At 35.4% G+C, this 23,228-nt stretch overlaps 1 long non-coding RNA gene across 1 annotated transcript; it reads right to left on the bottom strand.

The window, feature by feature from the left end:
- Nucleotides 1-6,169: 6,169 nt before the first annotated feature.
- Nucleotides 6,170-18,239, bottom strand: LOC145667451 (uncharacterized). Its single transcript, XR_014127887.1, has 3 exons — nt 18,063-18,239; nt 11,079-11,201; nt 6,170-7,329 (listed from the first exon to the last, which is right to left on the bottom strand). It is a non-coding gene; the product is annotated as an uncharacterized LOC145667451 (long non-coding RNA).
- Nucleotides 18,240-23,228: the final 4,989 nt, after the last annotated feature.

The following is a 23,228-nucleotide window of genomic DNA, read 5'->3' as shown; positions in this document are numbered from 1 at the left end:
TTTTTCCTTCTTTCAGACTCCTCCATTGAGCTCGACATTACGCTTGAAAGGAAGTAGTACTTAGGTATGCCTTCAGGTGGAAGAACAATACAGAGAAGTGTACTCCCTGGAAAACTACAGCACTTACACCAACAGTTGTAAGCAAGTGAGCGGACAACATGGAAGGTGATAAACAAACACAGAGCTGGAGAATGTGGTTTCTGTGGAAAGAGGAGGTACAAACTGCGGAAATTCACAGGCGATTGGTGACAGTGTGTGAAGAGTGCGCACAGTCACGTAAAACCGTATACAATTGGGTGGACGGCTGGAAAAGTGCCGCACATCAACGGAGAAGGGAACCACTTCCGGAAGAAAAGTGTCTGTGACAACACTAGTGAACACTTCAAGAGTGGAGCGGCTTGTTCAGGACAACAGGTGCATCACGTGCACGGAACTGAGGCGGCCACAGTCACTTTGCACCGCCAGAATCACTTTGCACCGCATAGTACACGAACACCTTAAGATGTGTAAGGTGTCTGTCAGGTGGCCCAAATCCCTGCATGCAACACAGAGACAACAACGCAAGAACGTGAGAAGTTATCTTATGGAGCACTACAGCCAGGATCTAGAAGGCTTTATGTCCAAACTCATTACTGGCGAAAAGACTTGGCTACACTACCATGAGCCAGAGGCCAAGGCCCAATCAATGCAGTGGAAGCATAAAGGCAGCCCCACGCCAAAGAAGTTCCCCACGCAGCCCTCAGTAGGCAAACACATCGCAACTGTCTTCTGGGACAAGGATAAAACTATCCTCATCGATTGGCTGGAACCCGGGACCACCATTAACAGCTAGTCATATGTGACAACGCTGCGGAGTTTATGCCGTGTAATTCAGAGGAAACGACCAGGAAAATGGGCGAAAGGTGTGCTTCTGCAACACAAATAACGCTCGTTCCCACACGAGTCGGACAACCATAACTGCCACTAATGAGCTGGGGTTCTAGGTGATGCCACACCGACCTTATTTTCCTGACTTGGTCCCTTCTGATTACACCCTTCGAGGGATTGAAGAAACCGGTGCGTGGACATCATTTCGCCGACTTCCAGAAACTGCAAGACGCTGTCCGGACGTGGATGCAACAGAATCCGAAAAAGTGGTTCGCAAAGGACACAGAGAAGTTGCTACGACGGTTCTTAATGGAAACTATGTTAAGAAAGCGAATGTATCTGCTGAGGCATGAAGGTTCTTATAAGTTAAAAATAAATAAATAAATAAATAAAAATAAAATAAAAAATAAAGTGTAAATCAATATGAAACGCCCCTCGTAGGACATATGCTGGTTAAATCTTATGAATGTTACTCTATGATATATATATATATATATATATATATATATATATATATATATATATATATATATATATATATATATATATATATATATAAGTCGATGTGCATAATTCTGAATTTAACCCGAACTTCATACACGTGTGACTTAAAATCTGAGGGAAAAAGTACTGTGACGGTAAGACACCCAGACCAGCTCTAAAAAAAAAATAAATAAATAAATAAATAAAGAGGAGCGACATAAAAAAAATAAAAATAAAGAAGACCAATATAAGTGTCAAATCCATAGTTTTCGGTGTCGTTGTGATTACAGTGACACCGACGATACCGTTAATGGTAAGTTCAACCCCCATCGTTAGGGAGGGGGGATGAGACTGGGTGAAAAACACAAAAATGGACAAAGGCGGCATCGGCCCAGGTATTGGTCTTACTTAACTACACTTAAACCTAAGCTTACGCAAGAAGGGGAATATCACAGGGACAACTTCTTTGACGTTGCTCTTAGTTATTTCACTTATTTATTTTCAAATTGCATAAATCTTAATGTTCCCGTGCATGGTAGCTGACTTTGGCTTTCGCTATTTATCTCATTGATTTCTTTATTTTCAAGTCTTTGCATAAACATTGTCCTACTCGTGCAAAGAAGGAGCACTTGAGGTACTACTAAGATATGTACGTGAAAAGACGATTACTACCACCAAAACTGAACACGAATATTGTAGATGAAACTTTTAAATGGCAACCAATTTAATACGACTCAGATTTTCTTATCTTGGCCTAAATTTATTTTCTTATTTAAATTTATCGTAATTCAATGCCTTCTTTCGTCGAATGCTTTTGAGAATACTTCATTGGCAACTAGAAATTTTTCGCTAAATATCTGATAGAGTATAGACAATAAATTTAGAGTAAATTAGTAAATGATACAGATTATATTTTTGCTTCGCAAATTTTTAATAACATCCTCCAAATATACTCAGCTTGAGGAAATGATGAAATGTTCGAATTGATTATGAACTCTTGTACAAGGATTACAATAAAGGACTTAAGATCCAGTTAAAATTAAAAACTAAAATAAATTAGTCATATTGGTAATATTTAAGCATAAGCGACGTGAAATAAGTACTTCCTAAATATTTATGAAACATTAATAAAGCACTTAAATTATGACGAAGAAACGTAGAATAGGTATGATTTAGTCTTTCTGATCACGTACAGAATGAACAAAAATAACATTTCGATATTGGTAAAATACAAATTTCAACAAAGCGGTAAAATACGTGAAAAAGCAGCTTGTATATATGGTGTTTCAGGGAGAAAGAGGAATACTTTGGAATATAAATGTCAACATAGGTGACTCTAAGCAAAAAAGTTAATTGAATATGAGCCCTATTCTCAATGGTTTCAGAGTTACAGATTGCGAACAATTTCTGACCTTATGTTGCTTATTGCTCGCTCTGTAGTTAATCTTGGAAGGGAAGATATTGAAGGAAATTGGAAATCAACGTTACCATACAGTTCCCTTAAATAAATCTTAAATTAATGTTACATGTACTCTACAACTTCCCTCTCAAAGACACCACCTGCCACAAGTTGCAAACCGTTGGAAAAGTCATTCCATCAAATTTTAAGTGCGTTATGTCTCACCGCTGTAAAGTGACGACAGACTGAGGAATAAGCAGCCTAAGATAAAAAGTGGTTCACAACCAATAGCTCTCAAACCATTCAGTATACGACCAATGCCCATATGAAGTTGTCTGTTTAGAATTAGTCATACTACCGTTTCTCAAAGTATTGCCCTTTTCCCTTGAAACATCCTATATGTTTAATAATTTGTAGATACAGTATGTTATCTTTGAAGTAAAAAAAAAAAAAAAAAAAAAAAAAAGCAAAATATCTATCGTAAGAAGGAAGGAGCCAGAAACCAGATATAGTGGAATTTTATTTCGCCATGTGTTATAGCTCAATATTCTAAGAAAAAAAGAAAGAAAGAAAAAAAAAAGATTTCCTCAGAAAATCTTACATATTCAGAATTCTTACATACCTGTGTACAAGGTTATGTGGATTTTACTGAAAAGCTTTTTTTCTATTCTGGAACTTAAGACAGAGGATGGAAGAAAAAAAGTAATGAAACTAAACTACAAGTACTACAATATTTTGGTTATCATGATCCTATTCTTCAATTCTACACAACACGTAAAAATCAAGAATACTGAAATTACAATACAAGACACCTCACCAAAAATGAGTATGCGAGCCCTAAATATTCCTTTATCAATAACTTCAGAGAATGAGCCATTTATTTTAACGTGAAAAAAAAAATACCCGAAGTCCTTATAAAACATGTATGGTAAATATACCCCATTTCACAGATAAATTTATGGTGTCATAATTCTTTTCTTCAACCTAAGCAAACAATTGTACGCAATGTTGTTCATACTGTTGAAACATGATGATCGCTGTTCAAAGTTACCAACACCAAAAGCATACAACTTATGAAATAAGGAATAAAGATGTAGATACTACAATATCTAATAAACTTACCCATAATACAAACATTTCCTTCAATTTATGAATTAATTCAATTACATTTACAATTGATGATTTCAGTTATCACGCGTTACAATAATTTGTATTTAAGGTGATTGTAGTTTCACAACTGAACTTTTCATTGATACACACCAAAACTTAGCAATATCAGGAAAACAACACATCTCCACCTCGAAGGAAGTGGTCATTTTAGAGATATACATAATTCTTCTAATACTCTTAAATTAAATTTATATCAAATGATTCGTATTTTACATGATCGTTTCTCTAATCCTTGTCTGTGAAGAAATTTATAGTGTATGAGACCTGCACAATTTCATATTTACTTGATGAAAAAGATATAAAAAAAAATTATATACTTTCCCAAATACAGAGCTTAGAAAAGTAACGGCGACACTGTTTACACGTCAGAAGGATGTGTCTCAGCAATACAGGAGTTCCGCAGGTGATAAGGGAATGTGAGACGATGAAGTATGGCGAGAGATAACGACTATGTGTTATTCAGTCAAAACAAGCAATGTTCTAGAGAAGGCAATTTGATGCGCCATAACAATATGTTTCGGAAACACGAACCACGTGCATGGATCGAGATTGAAGTGGCAAGTGGGTGCAGTCCAACAATGTTTTCCGGGACTTCGTGGCGACCTCTTCGTCAAAAGTGACCACTTCGCGGGAAGCACCACAACACAAGGAAAGACATCACACATACAACATGGTGATCGCTGCGGTACATTGACAAAGGTTGACGTGCTGACGGTTATGACGCCTTCCACACGTGTGGTAAAAAAGATACAGAGATGGGAGGCAATTAAATTCAGGGAATGTAGCATAAAACCAGATAGGAATTATAACACTGTTCTCATTACTTGTATAAGATCAGACCTTTGACGAGTCTATACGTAAAGGAGAGTCGTACTACAACGTACGTTAAAAAAATGTAAATAACTTTTCACTGATGGTGATGTCCTGTCTGATATGAACCAATGATCTAACCAGAAAGAAAATATTACATGAATCATATAATGCACTTCCAAACCAGCTTGTCTAAGATCGACGATATCAATGGACTACAGTAAGATATCAAAATAGATGCTAATAATTGGTTAAAAGCACTACGAATTGATTTTCAACTGGCTCCATTCTTTCTTCGAAGAGTGTAAAGATTATACATATATTTCTAAACATTCAATAGATTTTGGTAATATATTGAATCCTGGAAATGAGATGTTCGGCATGGCTCATTGGTATCAAAGAATATGGTGATGTTTGAAGCTATTCCCAATCAAAACATATTAGAAATACTAACTAAATCCAAAGTGTAACATACGCACCTAAACGTAAATGTATTCACTAATATTATAAAGGTAACCAACAAAGTTCTGTCAGTTTTTGTGGAGGTCTGCGTTAAATTGTCCCTAGGACACCCTAAGTTGAATGCGAATGGAGATAAGGCGAAGGTCAGTTCTTGGTATGGGTATATCCAACATACTATGTGATCGTGGCAGTTCAGTTACACCGTGAACTTGCGTAAGGACAGAATGAACATGGAACAGAATGTCACAAGAGTGTGTATGCTGTACAAGTTGAAACTGGGGCCAAATGCCGCCGCAGCGCGGCGGAAAATATGCCACACTTTTGGTGAGAGTATCGTGACTACGTAGAAAGTGCAGTGGTGGTTTAACAAGTTTAAGGACGGTGACGAAACACTCGAAGACGCACCACGTGCCGGAAGACCACCACATGTACAATTCAGGCGAACAGTGGCCAGATATGTGAGGAACTGGGACTACAATTCAGTATGAGTGGAGAAACCATTCGGCAGCACCTACAACTTGGAAAGCACTACAAACTGAGTCGATAGGTCCCACATAATTTGACTTCGAGCCAGAAGGCAACGCGAGCAGATACTTGCGTTTCTTTGTTGTCTCGTCTCAGGAAGGAGCCATTTCTGAACAGGGTGTTGATATGTGATGAGAAGTGGGTCTTGTACGAAGCTCCACGGAGCCGTTATTATTCGTTACTATCCCATTAACTGGTTTCAAAGTAGCCGAAACCAGCACAGCACTAGAAGGTCTTCCTTGTGTGTTTGGTGGACTGCTCGCGGCATCGTGCATATGGAACTGCTACCAGCTGGTCAGAGCATCAACGCAACTGTGTACTGTCAGCACTTCTGAATCGCATAGGGGACCTCCTGTTGCAGGACAACGCTAAGCCCCACGTGGCTAGGATGACCCGGGACACCATTCTAAACCTTGGATGGGAAATACTATTGCTTCCGCCATACTCTGTGGACATTACACCATCCAATTATCACCTGTTCCATTCCTTGGACAATCACCTTAGAGGACGCCAGTTCAAATCCCTAGTAGAGATGCAAAATGCACTTGATACCTCCTTTGTTTTACGGCCCATTAGGTTCTATTACGATGGAATCCATGACCTTCCAGAACGTAGGCAGAGGGTGTTGATGCTGATGGGGATTATTTTTGATCGTCCAGGTACGTCTTAGGTGACATATCGATGTTCGAAGGTGGTGGGTGAAAAAGCTTCAGAACTTTCTTGATTATCTTTATAGGCAGGAATAAAAACCTAATTTTCGATAATAAACTACTTATTATTTACAATTATCTAAATGCAGTTTAACAAGTTTATACAGTACAGAGAATGATGTATGTCATCTCAGATTTGTACCGCTAATATGGAATTTATATCTTAGCTCTTAACTTAGAACATACCCAGATATTTTCTAATAATTATAAACCTCTTTTTCTCAATTTTAATGATTATTCATAAAAATAAATATTTGGCTAGTTATAAACCTACATGTAAAACGAATACAAAGTACCACACACCATGCACGTATTGTAACAAACGGGCAATAAATTCAACAAGTTGTTCAAATGAAGCCATTATAAAAGAAGGGAAAATAACTGGTATTGCAAGAGTTCCGACAATTTTTTTTTTTTTTTTTAAATAAATACGTGTTTTGATTTCTACTGAGCAAATGGCAGGCTTACATTACACTTGACAAGTTTCATGTGAGCCTGAATAAACGTTGACAATACGTGGAAACTTTTCAAAAACTTCCATAACTACTGATTTAAGCAAATATGAAGTGCTTTGTCTATCATACATGTTAAGTAAATTTAAATTTACCAATTAGTATATTTTGTTTCAAAAATTGAATTTTTATCATGTTCTCAATTTCGTGAATGTTCTATTTGGTCGCACTTGAGTACTCGTTCACACTTCCAGCTTGTGTAAGTCCGTTGATTTCAATGAACAACACCAAGATATCAAAAAGGATGCTCACAACTGATCAAAAGCACCACAGATTGATATCCAACTGACTCCATTCTCTCTTCCAGGCTTGTGCACATCATACATAACAATAAATTTCTTCATTCTCTGCTCCTTACAAGGAATGTGACAATTTGTGTACTGCAACTCGCCTACAAAAAAAGTTTTGGAAACAATGAAAACCATTTCTAAAATATCGAGAAACTAACATTCTAGTATGCAACAATATCACAAGAAAAAATAAGGCAAAACAAATAGTTATCACTCAACGATTATACAGCAATTATATTAAGAGTAATTAATACTTATATAGTATGTGTCTTGGGAATCGCAATGGTATTATTATATTCCTAGTGTAATTTCGGGAACCAATTCTGTTGCCTTCGACTTCTAGACAGCAAAAGACAGCTTCGGCTTCAGAAATATTTTCACACTTTATTTAACTCACGTATTCTGTTTAATGTTGTTTAAATAAAAGAATTAGTTTTTTTTATTTTTTTTTTTCACGTTAGCACGAAACAGAGTTTAGTAAATCATTTGCAGTTTTAATTTTCTTTTCTGCATGCGTCTTCCAATTACACTCAGAGAAAAAGTCTTTTACTTACCTGTTACACGAGAATTTGTATTCGAAGTACAGAGAAGCAGTAACTCACTATAATTTGTGGATGTGTTTGAGAAATACCCTTGTTAAGTTATAAAGGCAGAAGTTCAATTAAAGTATATTTTAATGGGTTAAAAAGTACCTTCTTTTTAACACAGTGTTCGAATCCAACTTCGATTCAGTATTAGAAGATTGTGAAGACTCTGCATTAGATGAAGAGAAATATTGGAGCTGCATACGTTTAGAAAATTGTGTTAACACTTCTTTAATCTTCTTGTAGAATATTAATATTCTAAGTTCTATTATAGTTATTATTTGGAAATCAGATGTTCCTTTCGTATTATTACAATTATAAAATTATGAGTTAAACATTCTAAGTTAGTTGCAGAGCCTTTGATAACAGCGCTTCCAATATACTACGTGTTCTGTCAACCTGTCAGAAGCCAACTTTCGTTAACTGTACAGTAGTTTAATTGATTTTTCCCTCGAAAGCTCTCCGTTAAAACTTTTAATTACTCCCTCCTTAGTCCTTTAATTGTTAGTAATGTACATCTTGCATAAACGGCTAGTTTTAAGCATGATGAACCTAATACTTCAATTTACCTATTTTTAAAAATAAACCTCGAAAATAGTTAAATATTAATTGGGAGTTTGATGCAATAAGGGCGTAAGTCTGAAATATGCATTTGGAGAAAACGATGTTGAAAATTTAAGTGAAGTTTTATTCTTACATAAAATAATGTAATATGCAGCATTTTATTCCGATATCGAGTTGAAATTTTGACAGGAGGCTTAACAAGCATGATAAAAACCACTCATGCATTTGATGCAAAAAGGGACTAACCTTTTAAGCGTAGGGCTTACGCCCTTATTACATCAAACTCCTCAATTCTACTACGATACTTCCTAAGTATGTAACAATGAAGTAAATAAATAAATGAAAGAAAATCTGTGACAAATAATCGGGTAAAAATAAAATAAATCTATTATGTTTAGTTTTCTTTAGTGCCTGAATTGTAAAAATACATTGTGAACTACCTTAAGACGAAACAAATGGGCTTGTTCTGTAGTGCATATAACAACGGACAATGTATTTCCTCATTCCATTCACTACTCGGAACGTGGAACACAGATATAGTCCAATGATCTTCCCTGAACACATTCCTCATTAATTCAAGCTCAAGCATACGGCTCGAAGCCTGTTAAAAGGTAATTCACGATTAACTGACTTTCATAGACCAAACCACTAACACTAGATATTGGACCCTCAATTAACGTGGAACTGTAAACTATTAGTTCAGTGTAGATAATAAATACATAAAATAAAATAGAATTATTACTGAAAATACGTCAATAAAAAAAAAAAAAAAGTTTATTCAGTGCGCAAGAAACAAATAAAATCCAAAGAAAACGAACTTCTACAATCTTACAATTTTGAATTTTGAATGCAGGGATGAAAACAGCTCTCAGGTACAATGTGTGATCAAAAATACGATTTTTTCCCCTTTTAAGCAGCAACTGCTGACGCTACACTCATTTGATGTAATTTGTTCGATAGCTGATCCGTTGAGACAGCCAGCGTCAAGATGAAACACGTTCTGACTTGTCAGTCCGCGTCCAGAGCCGCTAGAGGGAGGTCGTGTTTACCGTGTCTTTCGCGCATCATGGATTTCGAACAACGCGGAATATTAAGTTCTATTTCAAGTTGCAGATAAGTGCCAAGAAACCCACGAAATATTGAATTGGTGTACGCTGATAATGCTGTAACTCTGAAGACTGTTTACAAGTGGTATGAACGATTTAAAAGCGGAAATGAATCGGTAGAAGATAAGCAATCTTCGGGACGTCGATTAACCACAAAAAAGAAAACGTGCATAAAGTGCAAAATTTGTTCGTTCAAATAGGCGAATAACTATTTAAAAGCTTACCGAAAAACTTAGCATCTCACAATTTTAGCATTTTAACCGCCGATTTGCCAATGAGAAGAGTGGGTGCGAAATTCATTCTCCGACTTTTGACTGACGAACAAGAGTTTTTGACCGATAAAAATATTGGTGTTTGTCCACATCCACAGTACTCTCCGGATATAGTACCATGCTAGTTCTGCCTCTTCCCCAAAATTAAAACTGTGCTTAAAGGAAAAAGTTTTGACACCATTCCTGACATCAAGAGGGTTACGACAGAGCAGCTGAACGCCCTTCCAAAAGCCTTCCAGGAATGCTTCCAGTCTTGGATTGAACGTTGCGATAAGTGCATTGCTAGCCAAGGTCAGTACTTTGAAGGAGATTAAATTAAATTCCATGTAAGCTTATTACTTTGTTTCTAATATGGTGAAATTATTCACCGTATCTTTTGACCACGTCTCGTATATTTCGAAAAATACGGAAATACTTAAATTTTAAAATATGAAAATAAAATTGTTGACACCTTATTCATTAGAAGTATGAAACTTTGAATACAAGGGAACCTTAAAAAAGAAGATATTAAAAATATGTATTTGAACAGCACTATTAAGATAAATATTCACGAGTTTTCATTTTGTCACTATGTTCTAATACTCAAAGTAAATTTAGATATAATATTGGCCTTGAAATGTTAATTTGCTGATCGAATGTAAACACACTTCTTCATTTCTTCATTCAGGTATATGTCTTTATGTACAGTATGACAAAATACAATCACCTTCACGTACAAATTCTACATTACTGCTCTGAGCTTACATCAACCTCTCTATACTCGTATTTAGGCCTTGCATTCTACTCTTACTTAAGCAAGATGCAATTATTGTTGCAAACTTACGGTGAATCACACGTTAAGCATCATCATTGAATTCTTCGATTACTGTATTTGGGGAAACTGGAACTTACACATCCTATTCATCTTAGCGATGACACGTACTTAACTTACTATGGTATCCAAGCATAACTGCTAGACACCTTGTAACCGAAAAACAATTATATATATATATATATATATATATATATATATATATATATATATATATATATATATATATATATATACAAATAAATAGCAAAGAAATAAACAGATAAATATGCTATTCTAAGTGCTAGCATAAGGATGTTTTCCCCCTGCAACTCGTACGCAGAATAGTGTTCCCACATTTGGAAGACCACAGCAAACGTGTCACATACTCAAGATGGCCATGGTTAAAATCATGATTTATGGTAGCAGGTTAAAGTAATTTTGAATTTGATCGATTCTGTTTATTTATTAATTAATAGAATAATCTGCAAGTAGGTATCTAATATTTACCCTAGTAATTATTAAGATACATACCAGTTTTCAGAATTCTAGTTTTCTCACCATTTTTCTCGGCCTTTTCAGTTTCTCTACGTTCACAATATATTCCACTTCCCACTTTTACGTTAAGGAAAATTTGAGTTTTCCGTCATTCACATCCTGTAAACCAGCGAATGTAGAGGAGAAATGGTTAATTAAATTTAAAAAATAACTTGGGATACAGGAAAAAGTTAACTGTATATTGAACTTCAAAAGTACTAATATTATTACATAAATATCTTCCATTGCTATGCAAATTGAATAATACATAGCCAGACAGAAATAACTAACAGTTAGATGTAAAAAATGTATTCTGAAAATTGTTTACTTTAATGTTGTTCTTTACTGCTAGATATTTAAACTAATCGCAAATCATCTGTCAATCTATATACTGTTAATTATATATAGCTTGAAAAGCTTTTCACCATTTTCTCTTTTTCTGTTAAGTCCCTTGAAAAGTATAAAACCGGATTTATACTGTATACCAAAAGGTACAACTATTCTACGAAAACCATCTAGCAGTTTTCGAGGTTTACATAACCCTTAGTATTTCCCAGATGATTTTGAGATCTGTGCGTTAACATAGGGGAATCCAGAGTGGATCAAAATAAAAAAAAAAAAAAAAAAAAGTTAAAAAAATGCCTATTACTCTCAAAATTTCCCGCTTGAGGGACATGATAGGGAAATGTGAATGTTACCCTTTCAAAAGCTGTTCTGTTCTAAAGAGAGTGATGTATGTACCATGATCCTAGAATAAATAGGGATGATGCTGTAGCTGCTTGACAAAGTCTATAATTTACCTTTAAAAAGAGCCATAATTTAAAAGGGTTAAGAAACATTGTTTGGGATTGATATAGGTTAACGATTGGGGATAATTCAAAATTCAACCCCAATACTTTCACTTAAATAGCATAATTAGCATTTAATAGTAATTCCTAATGTTTTTTCTTCAGTTCGCGACTTGTATTATACGAGGAGACAGATTTGATTTAAATGAAACAAATCGATTTATATAAAAAAATCAACAAAAATGATCTTTTTTTTCCCACCTGCACAGAAACTTTAAATAGTGTTCAATCACATATCTGCCTTTTCACTGTCCCGAAACAAATTCCATGGCAAGACATACCAATAGAAAGGAAGGAAAATCGCTCAAACTCTATAGACTGAAACTCAACTTACTATGTGTGTGTGTGTGTGCATAAAATTAACTTCTAGTATTACTTTGAAGTTCCTAACTATATTTTAGACCTAGTTTTAACAGGAATCTTTATACAAGGAATTTGCTTTAAAACCTAGTGAGAAATGCACAAGCCGAAGTGGCAAATAGGAGTGCAGCACACAATTGGGGCGCCGCATGTCCAACTTGTGTCACTGTCATTCACATTATACTACATCAATAAAAACAGTCGTTTCGAGTGTATATATTGTAAAATGAAAGGAAAACTTTGAGTTTTACGTCCTAAGATTATGCCGGCTAGGGTAAGCGAGACGGTGGTAATGAGAAATGGTGATATGAAGGAAGTGGGAGAACCACGAATAAACTCACGCACACGGTGTTTGTTCACCACAAAGTTCACTTGGCGCGAGCTGGGATCGAACCAGAGACCCCCAGCACCAGGGGTGACCACTGAGCCATCGCAGCTTCTGTATATTATATTGTGTACGATACCCCCTTTGAAGGACTATATGGTAAATATGATTTTATTATGTTATTTTTATCACTTTGATTGAACTTGAGGTATGTTGAAAAAAAAAAGTGCAAGTACTTAATGTTATTCCAAAAGACCAAGACCAGTAAATAAACAAATAATAATAATAATAAAAAAATGCATACATGAGTACATTGCCTCTAACATGAGTTATAATGACGAAGCCGTAAAGCAAACTGTCTGGTCTTTACGATGTAATACTCCATAAGGAAACTATAATAAAATAGGTCTGCAATAGTACTGTGGTAAGGAAACGTGTGGTCATAAAAGTGTCTCAAAGAAATGGGCATGGGGTTCTGTACCACAAAAATGTTTTTCCCACTAATTTTGTTTATACAGTTCTTTTCATTGACGATGCACATGCTCCCTACAGAAGCACCACCGGACTCCAGCTTCGGTTAGAGATACTACTTGCATACTAGTGGTCATCTGGCACAGGACGGTTAGTAGTCTTTTGCTTGACAGTCTTTATAGCATATGTCATCACGAGGAGCATGAGTTAAGCCTTCCAAAAATCAATCTGTACACAGGAATGAAACTCGTCCCGCAAGAAATGTTTGAAGGTCGTAAGAGTATATTTAATCATAAAAGAATGAAATGCATCGCAACATAAGGTATGATCTCAGATTAACCTGCATGATTGTTGTTATATTAAGTTCCAAATCAAGCAGTCTTCATTTGTGAAGTAATTTAAGGTGCTGATTGAGAATAACAAACCATTTCCCTTTCAATTTTTTTGCCTTAAATGATTCCCTAAGATTCTAGGTCCTTATTAACCTGGCACATGCCCAAATTATTGTGCATAGGTTGACAATAAGCATGCAAACTGATGTACCCAGGAAATAACTACGTGCTATGCTATTGCCATGAAATTCACTCAAAGTGCCTTAGAAATCGTTTCTAAGGGTAGGAGTAAAATTTATGGGTGCCAGACACAAATACTCGTCCGGGTGTGTCATATAAACGACTGTAAAATATATATATACAGACACACATCAACTTGTGTTAGGAGCAGTTAAAAGCGAGAATGCTATGTAAGTGAATCAGGCCAAAAGCGTAGCAAAGGTGCCCGCGCCAAGGGAACAGGCGCGTTAGCAACAGAGGTGCGCATATTGACAACGACTGTGCATATAAACATAAAAGATTCCGTACATGGTGCAGAAATACTGCGCCGTAGGAAATTAGTAGGGTTAAGTGCTATATCGCGGGACCAATTTTAGGAAATTTGCCGGGTCAGTTGGAGAATTTATTTAAGTTTGTGAGGAAGAATGAATGAAAGTCAGGTAACGGGAGTAGTAAAAGCTAAGAAAATGGTTGAGTTTGTAAGTTCTAAGCGGCAGTGTATGTGGAGGTGGACTATTTCGCGGAGACAATGCCGCGAAAGGAGCGTGTATGTTAAGGCTGTCAAATATCATGTGTGAGTTATATAGAACTATTGAAAAATAACGAGAGACAGTTGTTGAAATTTTACGAAAGACACGGTATGTAAAACAGGCGAACAGTGTGTGGTAAATGGGAAATGAATTGAAAATACAGAAAAGAAAATGAAAATATGATTTTCAGCGTGGGAAAAGGGTACCGTACGTGGGATTCATTTTCTTCTTGAAATTGCAAAAGTTTACAAGCCTGTTTTGAAGGTACGCGACTTCTAACTCAAAGGCAATGTACATCTGCACAGTGTACAGAAGCTATATTTTATCTTTACAAGTGAAACGTTACTAGTATGAAATCATGACAAGTCAGGGTTTGCCCAAGCGGCCTAGCCCGAAAAAAACCCGTTTTTTTTCGTATTGAACACATCTAAAAAACCCACGTGGCTTATTGTTAGTATATCATTAGTACAACTAAGGTGATCACATTGAAAATGATTTTTTCCCCCAGATTTTGGACTTTTCTTGGGCGAATTAGATGCTTTCACGTTAAGGTACACATTAACATTCAACATAAGACCTTCATAAATCTCTGAATGCAGTGAAAAAAAAAAAAAAAAAAAAAACTTAGTTTGGGATAATTGTGGAGCAAATTAATGTATGGATTATGCTTATAGCCTGTTTGAAGTAAAATAGAAAATACTTTCCGTGAATAGTGTGCTTCCCAACTTGGCGACATCGAGGTTTTACGGATTTAAGGGCATAGGTGCAATGATGTAAATACGCTAGTTGTTGCTCGGGGCAAGAACTCGACTTAGCACCCCCCAAATATTTACCCAATTAGGCACCCGGGGAACAAGCCACGTTTGTTCCCCTAGTTACGTCACTGCATAGGTGCCGGTACTACCAGGAAATATGTAAATACATTAGTAAAACTATCAGAATGACTTCTTACCTTTGATGGTAAACACAAGTAATTATAATTATAGACATACAAGTAATCATTATTCTTCAGTAAAATTTGGTTTTCCAACAGCAGCAGCTTAGTTCAGTTCATTTGTTGCTACTCTTCAAATATGCATTCTGTAGAATCAACACCAGCAATAGTGTAAAAATTCTTGTCAAATTTAAGACGCTTAATACTTGGAGCTCTGACGACTACGTAACGGTAACTATTTCAAGTGCTGAATTCATACTTCCATACTAGTGGAAGATTGAATTTACAATAAAGAAAGGTACATCCTCGGAAAAATTGCGTTGTGAAAGAAGCGCTCGGGAAATTCCCATAAACGAACGCACAAAGCATCTGAAGTGAATACTTCAACAATAAAACTATTTATTTTACGCTGGAAGATATATAATTTGATTTAAAACATTTAGATAACTTTACAAAATATGAATTATACCTTTGTTTTTTAAAATTAGTTTTCGGGAAAGAACTGTCTTGCAACAAGTGCTCGGGAAATCTCCGTAATTGAACGCACAAAGTATCGGAAGTCAACTTCAACAATAAAATCATTTATTTTACGCTGGGAAATATTTATTTCATATTCGACATTTTAAAACATGAAAGATATCTTAGTTTTAATTCAATATATTTGGCATTCACATTTGGCGAACGTCACTGAGGCTCCTTCTCGACACGATCTACATGTCTCCAAGTGTGTGGTATCTGCCTGTATCACACACTACAAGGTACAACTTTCGGTCTTCTAAGTTTAAATTTTCAGGCTACAAGGCACGAGATACGCTAAATTTCCTGTTTAGATTTTGGAGGCATACCAACGTAAAATTTCAAAACGGCGGCCATTATTATTATTTTTTTTTCAAAATAACGGGCATCCACGCTACAAAGCTTAATTTTCGGTCTTTTAAGTTGAAATTTTCAGAGTAGAAGCACGAGACACTCTAAATTAGCTGTATAGATTTTCTCGGTGATCCGATCAAAAATTTCAAAATGACGGCCATTTTTCAAAACACCAGTAAATAAAAAAATTGTCGCAAGTTGTGACATTGACTATCTTAAAACGTAAGTCACATTTTAACACGTTTGCCGCAAACGCATTGAAATATTTCGAAAAAAAAACAAACGAAAAAACCCATATGGGTCGGGTTTTTCAGAAAAACCTGGGCTTTTATCCTATAACTACATTCCTCTTTACATGCACAGACTCATTTTAATCTATAATTACGGCATTTATTCCGAAGTTTGGCGTCCGCTTTCGCCACGTTTTTCCGCTATCTCCTTTCCACACTTTCTGCAATTTGTTATTAGGTTCATTAATCCGTGCTCTTCACAAACTTTTAAAAAATTTTGCTCGTTATTAACGTATTGCTTCACAAATGTTAAAACTGTTAGTTCATTGCCGTTGTACATTCGCCATGTTGATAACATAAATGCTCGTTTCTTTCAAACAATGCAACTGTTCGGTTACCTTGCGCCAAGTAGTTCCCTCCGCTCGCCGTATAGTCCCATGTTTATAACAGCTTATATATAACAAATAAACAGATTTTTCGACACTCTTACATATTATCAAGCACACAAACGATCTAATTATCCATATCTTTCCTGTAAATTTTAAAAATTTTCCTGGAAACGGATGCCCAACTTTGGAACTTAAACCCTTAATTACAATTTCTATGACGGACTATTCTTAATCAGTACCTATATTGTCCGTAACGTATGATAGTAACCTTATTCTAAAGTTAACACAAACTAGACAGGTTTCAAACGTACCACAAGTCGATGCCACGAAATATAAACAAATTGCTTCCCATGAAGGTTAAAAAAATAAAGCTTACGTTTAGCAGAAGGGGTTCAGCTCTTTTCCTTTAATCAAAAAAAAAAAAAACGGTAATAGTATACATGAGAACGCCGTGATCTGCGTTTCTTCTGTGTTCTATTACCACTTCTACATGAAATACCATAAATTTTTGTACGTAGTGCAATATTAAGAAGTATCCATGTGCACAAGACATGCGATATGCGTTAAATTCCCCCCCCCCACACGCACACATAGTCATAGATAAAGTACAAGGGCACTACACATGCAGATATAAAGTACAGGTACGTTCTTTTTTATTTTCGTATCAGTTGATAAGTAAATCAAAGTCGCTTTGTTACCCCCTTGGTAAGTTCGTAGATACTGAATGAATAATCCCTAAAAGTATGAGCGTCCAGCTCCTTCGGGAACTGACGCGGCTTTATGTATACTATATCCAAAAAAAAACTTACAATTTGGGTGATTTCTGTTTACATTAACTTAGTTTAGATTAGTTTATGTTATATTATATTAGTTTAGGGATCCACCATAATTTTCCAAAAAAAGTAATAGAAATTCGCTTATTTCTGCTAGTAGATTACGGTAATTCTTTAGCAATTGGGGGCCAACACTAAAGAAGACAGAAGAAAATGTGCTCTGCGGGTGTCTAACCCGCCTTCACTCGCTGACGCTCGCTCGGCAATACTGTCTGAATTAAATGCTAATCTAAGCCAAACCAATGTGAATAGAATATCGCAAAAAAGTCGGTAAAAACCTATCCCCCCCCCAAGGCTAAACACTACCCTAGATTAGTTTAGGTTAGCTTATAATAGATTTGGTTACATTACGTCTAAATACTTGCATCATTCATTTCTCCTGTAAATTTTGTTTTTTTACATGCTTCTGGACTTCTTCTTCTCAACATACTCCAAAAATAATCGGAATTTATATTCTGCACCTAATCTCGTTGTTATCAGTATATCACATAACATACCATAATATGTTTAAGAAAATTACTACTTTACAACTACATTCAAGAAAATATTGTTCTGTTATTAAATAACATACCGGTAATTAAAAAAAAAAAAAAGAAAAAGAAACTACTACTAAGCGGAGCTTTGAATTTTACTTGCTTACCATGAAATTCAACCGACTCATTCTCAAACGCGTCGTCAGTTTCTTTCGTGCGCTAATTTAGATTTCCACACATAGCAGACGGTCACTATTTAATTTCCTTACCCAATAAGAAAGCATGTTACAAATTGTTTATGACGTTCTGCCTTTTGACGTCACTAAAACTGATGTACGAGTAGCTATTGGCTAGAAATGGAAAAACCTCCATCTAGTTTTCACACTAATATCGTACCTGGGTGTGGATGCAGTCGCTACCTACAAATAATATTCCTGTAACGTTATAATGTTACAAGCTTCTGTTTATTATATGAAGCGCTTACAGCACAGGGCAATCAACTCATAAAGTTGTGAGGAAGATAGACATAAAATTTGTACTGTAACCTTAATTACACGGAAATTTTAAGTTTGGATTGTACGCATAACTATATGGAAAATGTTACACTTTTTCCTTCACGTTGGTCTACCTACCTTGATTTGGGCCTTTAAATTTCATCCTTTTTTGCACTGAAAAGTATCGGTAATTCAACAAGGAAATATTTATACTATGATAATTTAATTGAAATTCATCTTAATTTGGCCCTAATTGAAGAGGAAGAAGGGGGAAATTCCCATTCACCTCTGACCACTTCCCCGGAACCTCGTTCCCTTTTGCTTTCTAGGGAGAGGGAACGTGGGAATGATATCAAACCTTTATGTGTAATTACAAAAAAATAAATTTATAAATAATCATCCATCAGTTTATCAGGCTTTAATTGATAATCCACAAGATTCCCTATCGAAGGTGTGGTAGATAAAGTTTCTCTTCTCCACGATTCGACATTGCCAACTGACATGGTCGATATGGAAAAGATGTATGGTGATAGAGAAATAATACTTCTTGCTGAGTATTTGGAAACTGATGGAGAAAAATCGTTATCAGGCTTAAGTCTAACAAGCAAATTGACAAGGAAATAATTATACTACGATAATTTAATTGAAATTCATCTTAATTTGGCCTTAAGTGAAGGGGAAGAAGGGGGAAATTCCCATTCACCTCTGACCACTTCCCCAGAACCTCGTTCCCTTTTGCTTTCTAGAGGGGGAAAACTTGGAAATGGCATCAAACCTTCATGTGTAATTACAAAAATTAAATTTATAAACAAAAAAGAAATCATCAGTTATGCACAAGATTCCGTATCGAAGGTGTGATAGATGGAATTTCTGTTCTCCATGAGTCGACATTGCCAACTGACATGGTAGATATGGAAAAGACGGTGACTCCAACTTTCGCCTATTCAAGATTCGCCTAATAACCACAGGCAATTGAACTCAAGAGAAAGTGTAGGCGAATTTTGAATTCAAGATTCGCCTTTCAAGATTTGCCTAATGCGAAATTATGTTGGTAGTACTGACAAGAAATGACACAAAAATTTGCAGTTTCTAAATTTAAAAAGTAATTCTAAAATTGCAGTTTAAAAAAACGTACATATTAAAACAGTATAAACACAATTAGAGTATATGACTAGACAAGCACGTAGCCAGAATTTTTTCGGGGGGTTGGACAACAAAGTTAAAAAGAATATACGTATATATATATATATATATATATATAGATAGATAGATAGATAGATAGATAGATAGATTTTTTATTTCCATTCAATAAGGTTACATCGGTAATTCTATCATCAATATTTTATAAACTAGACTGTACATTGTTCTACAAATTTAAATTTTCGTATTTATATTCAACGTATAAGTGCATATTATATTTTATACACAAGTTCTTGCTCGTTGCAGGTACAAAAAACATCATTGTATGTTCATATATTTGCGAAGGATACAATATTATTTTGAGATACAGCTTCTTTATAAGCATTATTTATAGCATACTTTAAACGGCGAATATAAATACTCAAAACATCCAGAAGATAATTGAAACTGCAATATAAATTATATCTATATACAATGTATGTTGTACTACGTGCTAAAATAATTAAAAAGTTAGAGAGAGGAATAGCAGTTGACTTTTTAGAGTTAAAAATAGCCTACCATAAGTTTACTATTAGGTATTTCATTTAAGTCCAAAACTTTACAGATTAAAGTGCTTACAAATTTCCAAACTGGCTGAACAGCATCACATTCATAAATTATATGTAATCCTGTACCGACTTGCGGGCAGAAAAAAATAGATAGATATAGATATAGATATAGATATAGGGGGACCGGGGCTATTTGAGTATAGTAAGGGAAAACTCAAAATTTCCAAAAAACGACATACTTTAGAGTTTAAACAATTAAGCCATAATCTACATACATTATTATAGTACAATATATAAAAGAATAAAGGCCTATTAAGTCATGGAAATTCAAGAAACAAATTTAAAATAAAAATGGCAGAATTCGAGATTAGTAAAAATCACGGAGCTATTTGGGTTTCTCACGGGGCTATTTGGGTATTTCAGTGTATCAACTTTGTTTACATTAATTAACAGTAGTATTCTTAAATTATACCCTTTTCTATATAATTTGTGAAAAATATAAGTTCATAGTAAAAGGAAATGAGTGGAGCAATTCTTTAGGAAAGGGTGTTCAGGATAAGCTACAACTTCACAGCTTTGTAATAATACAAAAACTATTAATTTTCTATTACATAATACCTTACACGTATAGATTCATTTTAGAATGATTTGACTTATTCTCTTTGAAATAAACACTTGTTAAAGCAGGCGAGAGAAAGAGAACTCCTGATAGAATAACACAAAAGGAAACTTCGGATAGTTTTACATTTTCTACATTAATTTTCAGTAAATAAAAAAAAAGTGCACAATAATGAAAACTATAGTTCAAATGTAACTGTTAAAATAAAAATGAACTCACAATAAGATTTATGTTCCAAATCAATTTAACGATCCTGTCACTTAAAATTAAATGTATAGTAAGATAAAAATCTAAACTTGTGCTGGAGAAAGCAAAGTGCATGAAAATTATTTTGTATGCAAACTTATCAGAAATCACTAATTTGTCGAACTTCTGAAGTACAAGACAATGAAAGTTATCAATTAGAAGTTATCAAGCTTAACACTTGTTACACACAAACTGCTTTTTTTCGCCCATAAGGTCCAACATATATATCTCATAGTACGACTGTTTACAATGTTAGCACTGAATCCATTCTTCTTTGCTCACTGATTTTTTAGAGTAATATTTCACCTTACACAATCCGCATAGTACATTGTTCTCGGATTCATTCTAATCACTATCATCATTACGTGTAGCATATGTAAGACTTGAAGGCACAGGCCTATATATTTCTGTCTTCTTGATGCTTTTCGTCTTCGAGCAGGCTTTACCAGATCCCTCCATTTATAACATCCGTATCGTGCGAATCTGTTGGATATTTTCAAGAGAAGTAAGTAGACCTGTACTTTGCTCCTTTTTCTTGAAGATACATTTGGCATTATAAGAGTGAGAAGAATTGGCACTACTGTACAGCATATGATGGAATTGAGATTAGTGGATCAGTGGAGATTAGTCTTGGTTGAGAGACAGTTCATTGTACCTAAGTATTGAGGTCAATGAGTAGATCGAACGAGAAGCTACAGTAACTTACCACATAGACAGCACAGTTATGGTCTGTCTCTTCTTCTCACTTCAGTCATTGAAACCAAGGAGAATTATAACATTTAGATGGTCAACTACAATCTACGGAGAACTCATCATTGAATCTGTGGGCACGTGAGTTCCAGGATAGATCCAGTCCGTCCTAGTCATAGTCATCCAGAAGCAGAGAACATCAACAGGTATGTGTTCCCAGTCCGTATTGTTGCCTGTAATTAAATCATCAGATATGCCGGTCCTGTGATCTGACTGCGTATGGCATACTTATTAGCAGGACCCGGATCTTGTTGACCTAAAATTTTCTAAAAAGTGACCTATAAAATGACACTAAATTTCTTATAAAATGACCCTAAAATTCACAAAAAATGAACTTAAAACTTGAGTTAGGTTATAGAGGCTAGGGGGGCCAGGTCCCCCTAAACTTTTTGTGGCCCCTCCAGACTTCAATACAAAATTTTACTATTAATACAAAAAACACAATTTAGATACTTATAATATAATTTTAATGACTTGGCCCCCCGTAACATATTCACGGCCCTCCCAAACCTTTGTAGCTGGTTTCGGCCCTGGTAGTAGCAATGATATAATAATAAGCTAGTAACAGTAGTAGTAGTAGTATAGTAAGGCAGTAATGGTAGTAGTTGAGTAGTAGTACTAATAATAGTATACTAGTAGTAGTTCGGGTTAGGTTCAGGCAGCGAAATAGTCGTATTTCAAGTCACTTGTACATTAGTTTACAGCTCTGGAATAACGCCCTTAAATTATAATCCACCTTGGCATGTTATCTCAGCCGTAATGCTGTCAACAGAGCTGCCTTGCTTATGGATACACTGCGCATGAAGTGCTCTGAGTAATGACAACATTAAGCGACATCATGTCCTGTTGCTCTGGTTGTGTCAACTTAAGAACTCCCGTAGTATCGCTAAGGCACTGAGTTAAAGCGAACACAACTAGATTCAAACTAACAATCCTAAACGTCTGATTAATCTCTAAATACATCCAACTAAACAATAGGGTTATATTTATACGTTTTAATGCCAACGCTTAGCACTGAGTCAGCAAGGTTTCCTTGAAGGTCAAAGTCGTACACGAAGTTAAAAAGATGATAACACAGACATCCTTTTCTATATGAAACATAACTTAGTGTGAAAACTGCTCGCACCGAAATGTGTAATGTAACATAATTTGTCCACGTTCTTTTCATACGCGAAACTGCTAGCACAGAAAATTAAAAGTTCTCAATGGGACACGGTGGCTCAGCGCTTGTCTCTGATGTGTGAGGTCTCTGCTTCAATCCACAACCAAGTAAGTTTATGATGTTTCTCATTTCACCATTTCTCATCATCGTATTGCTTAGCCTCGAGAGGGATATTAAACTCAGCATTTCCTGAAACTAGCACCAAGGATCGAACTCAGACGATTGCAATTTCTATAACATAATAATCAACATATGTAAGATATCCATGTTCATCCCTGAGGTGGAACGAAATAGATCAAGAAGTACATATCAAATTTAAGGAAATGTTCTTAAGTACACCTCCAAATATCATATAACGTAATAAGGCTCCAAAA

This window comes from Thermobia domestica, chromosome 13 (genome assembly GCF_964235325.1).
Source record: "Thermobia domestica chromosome 13, izTheDome1.hap1.1, whole genome shotgun sequence".
Lineage (NCBI taxonomy): Eukaryota > Metazoa > Arthropoda > Insecta > Zygentoma > Lepismatidae > Thermobia > Thermobia domestica.
The sequence above is the reverse complement of the archived record's forward strand: the minus strand, read 5'-3'. Positions and strand labels throughout refer to the sequence as shown.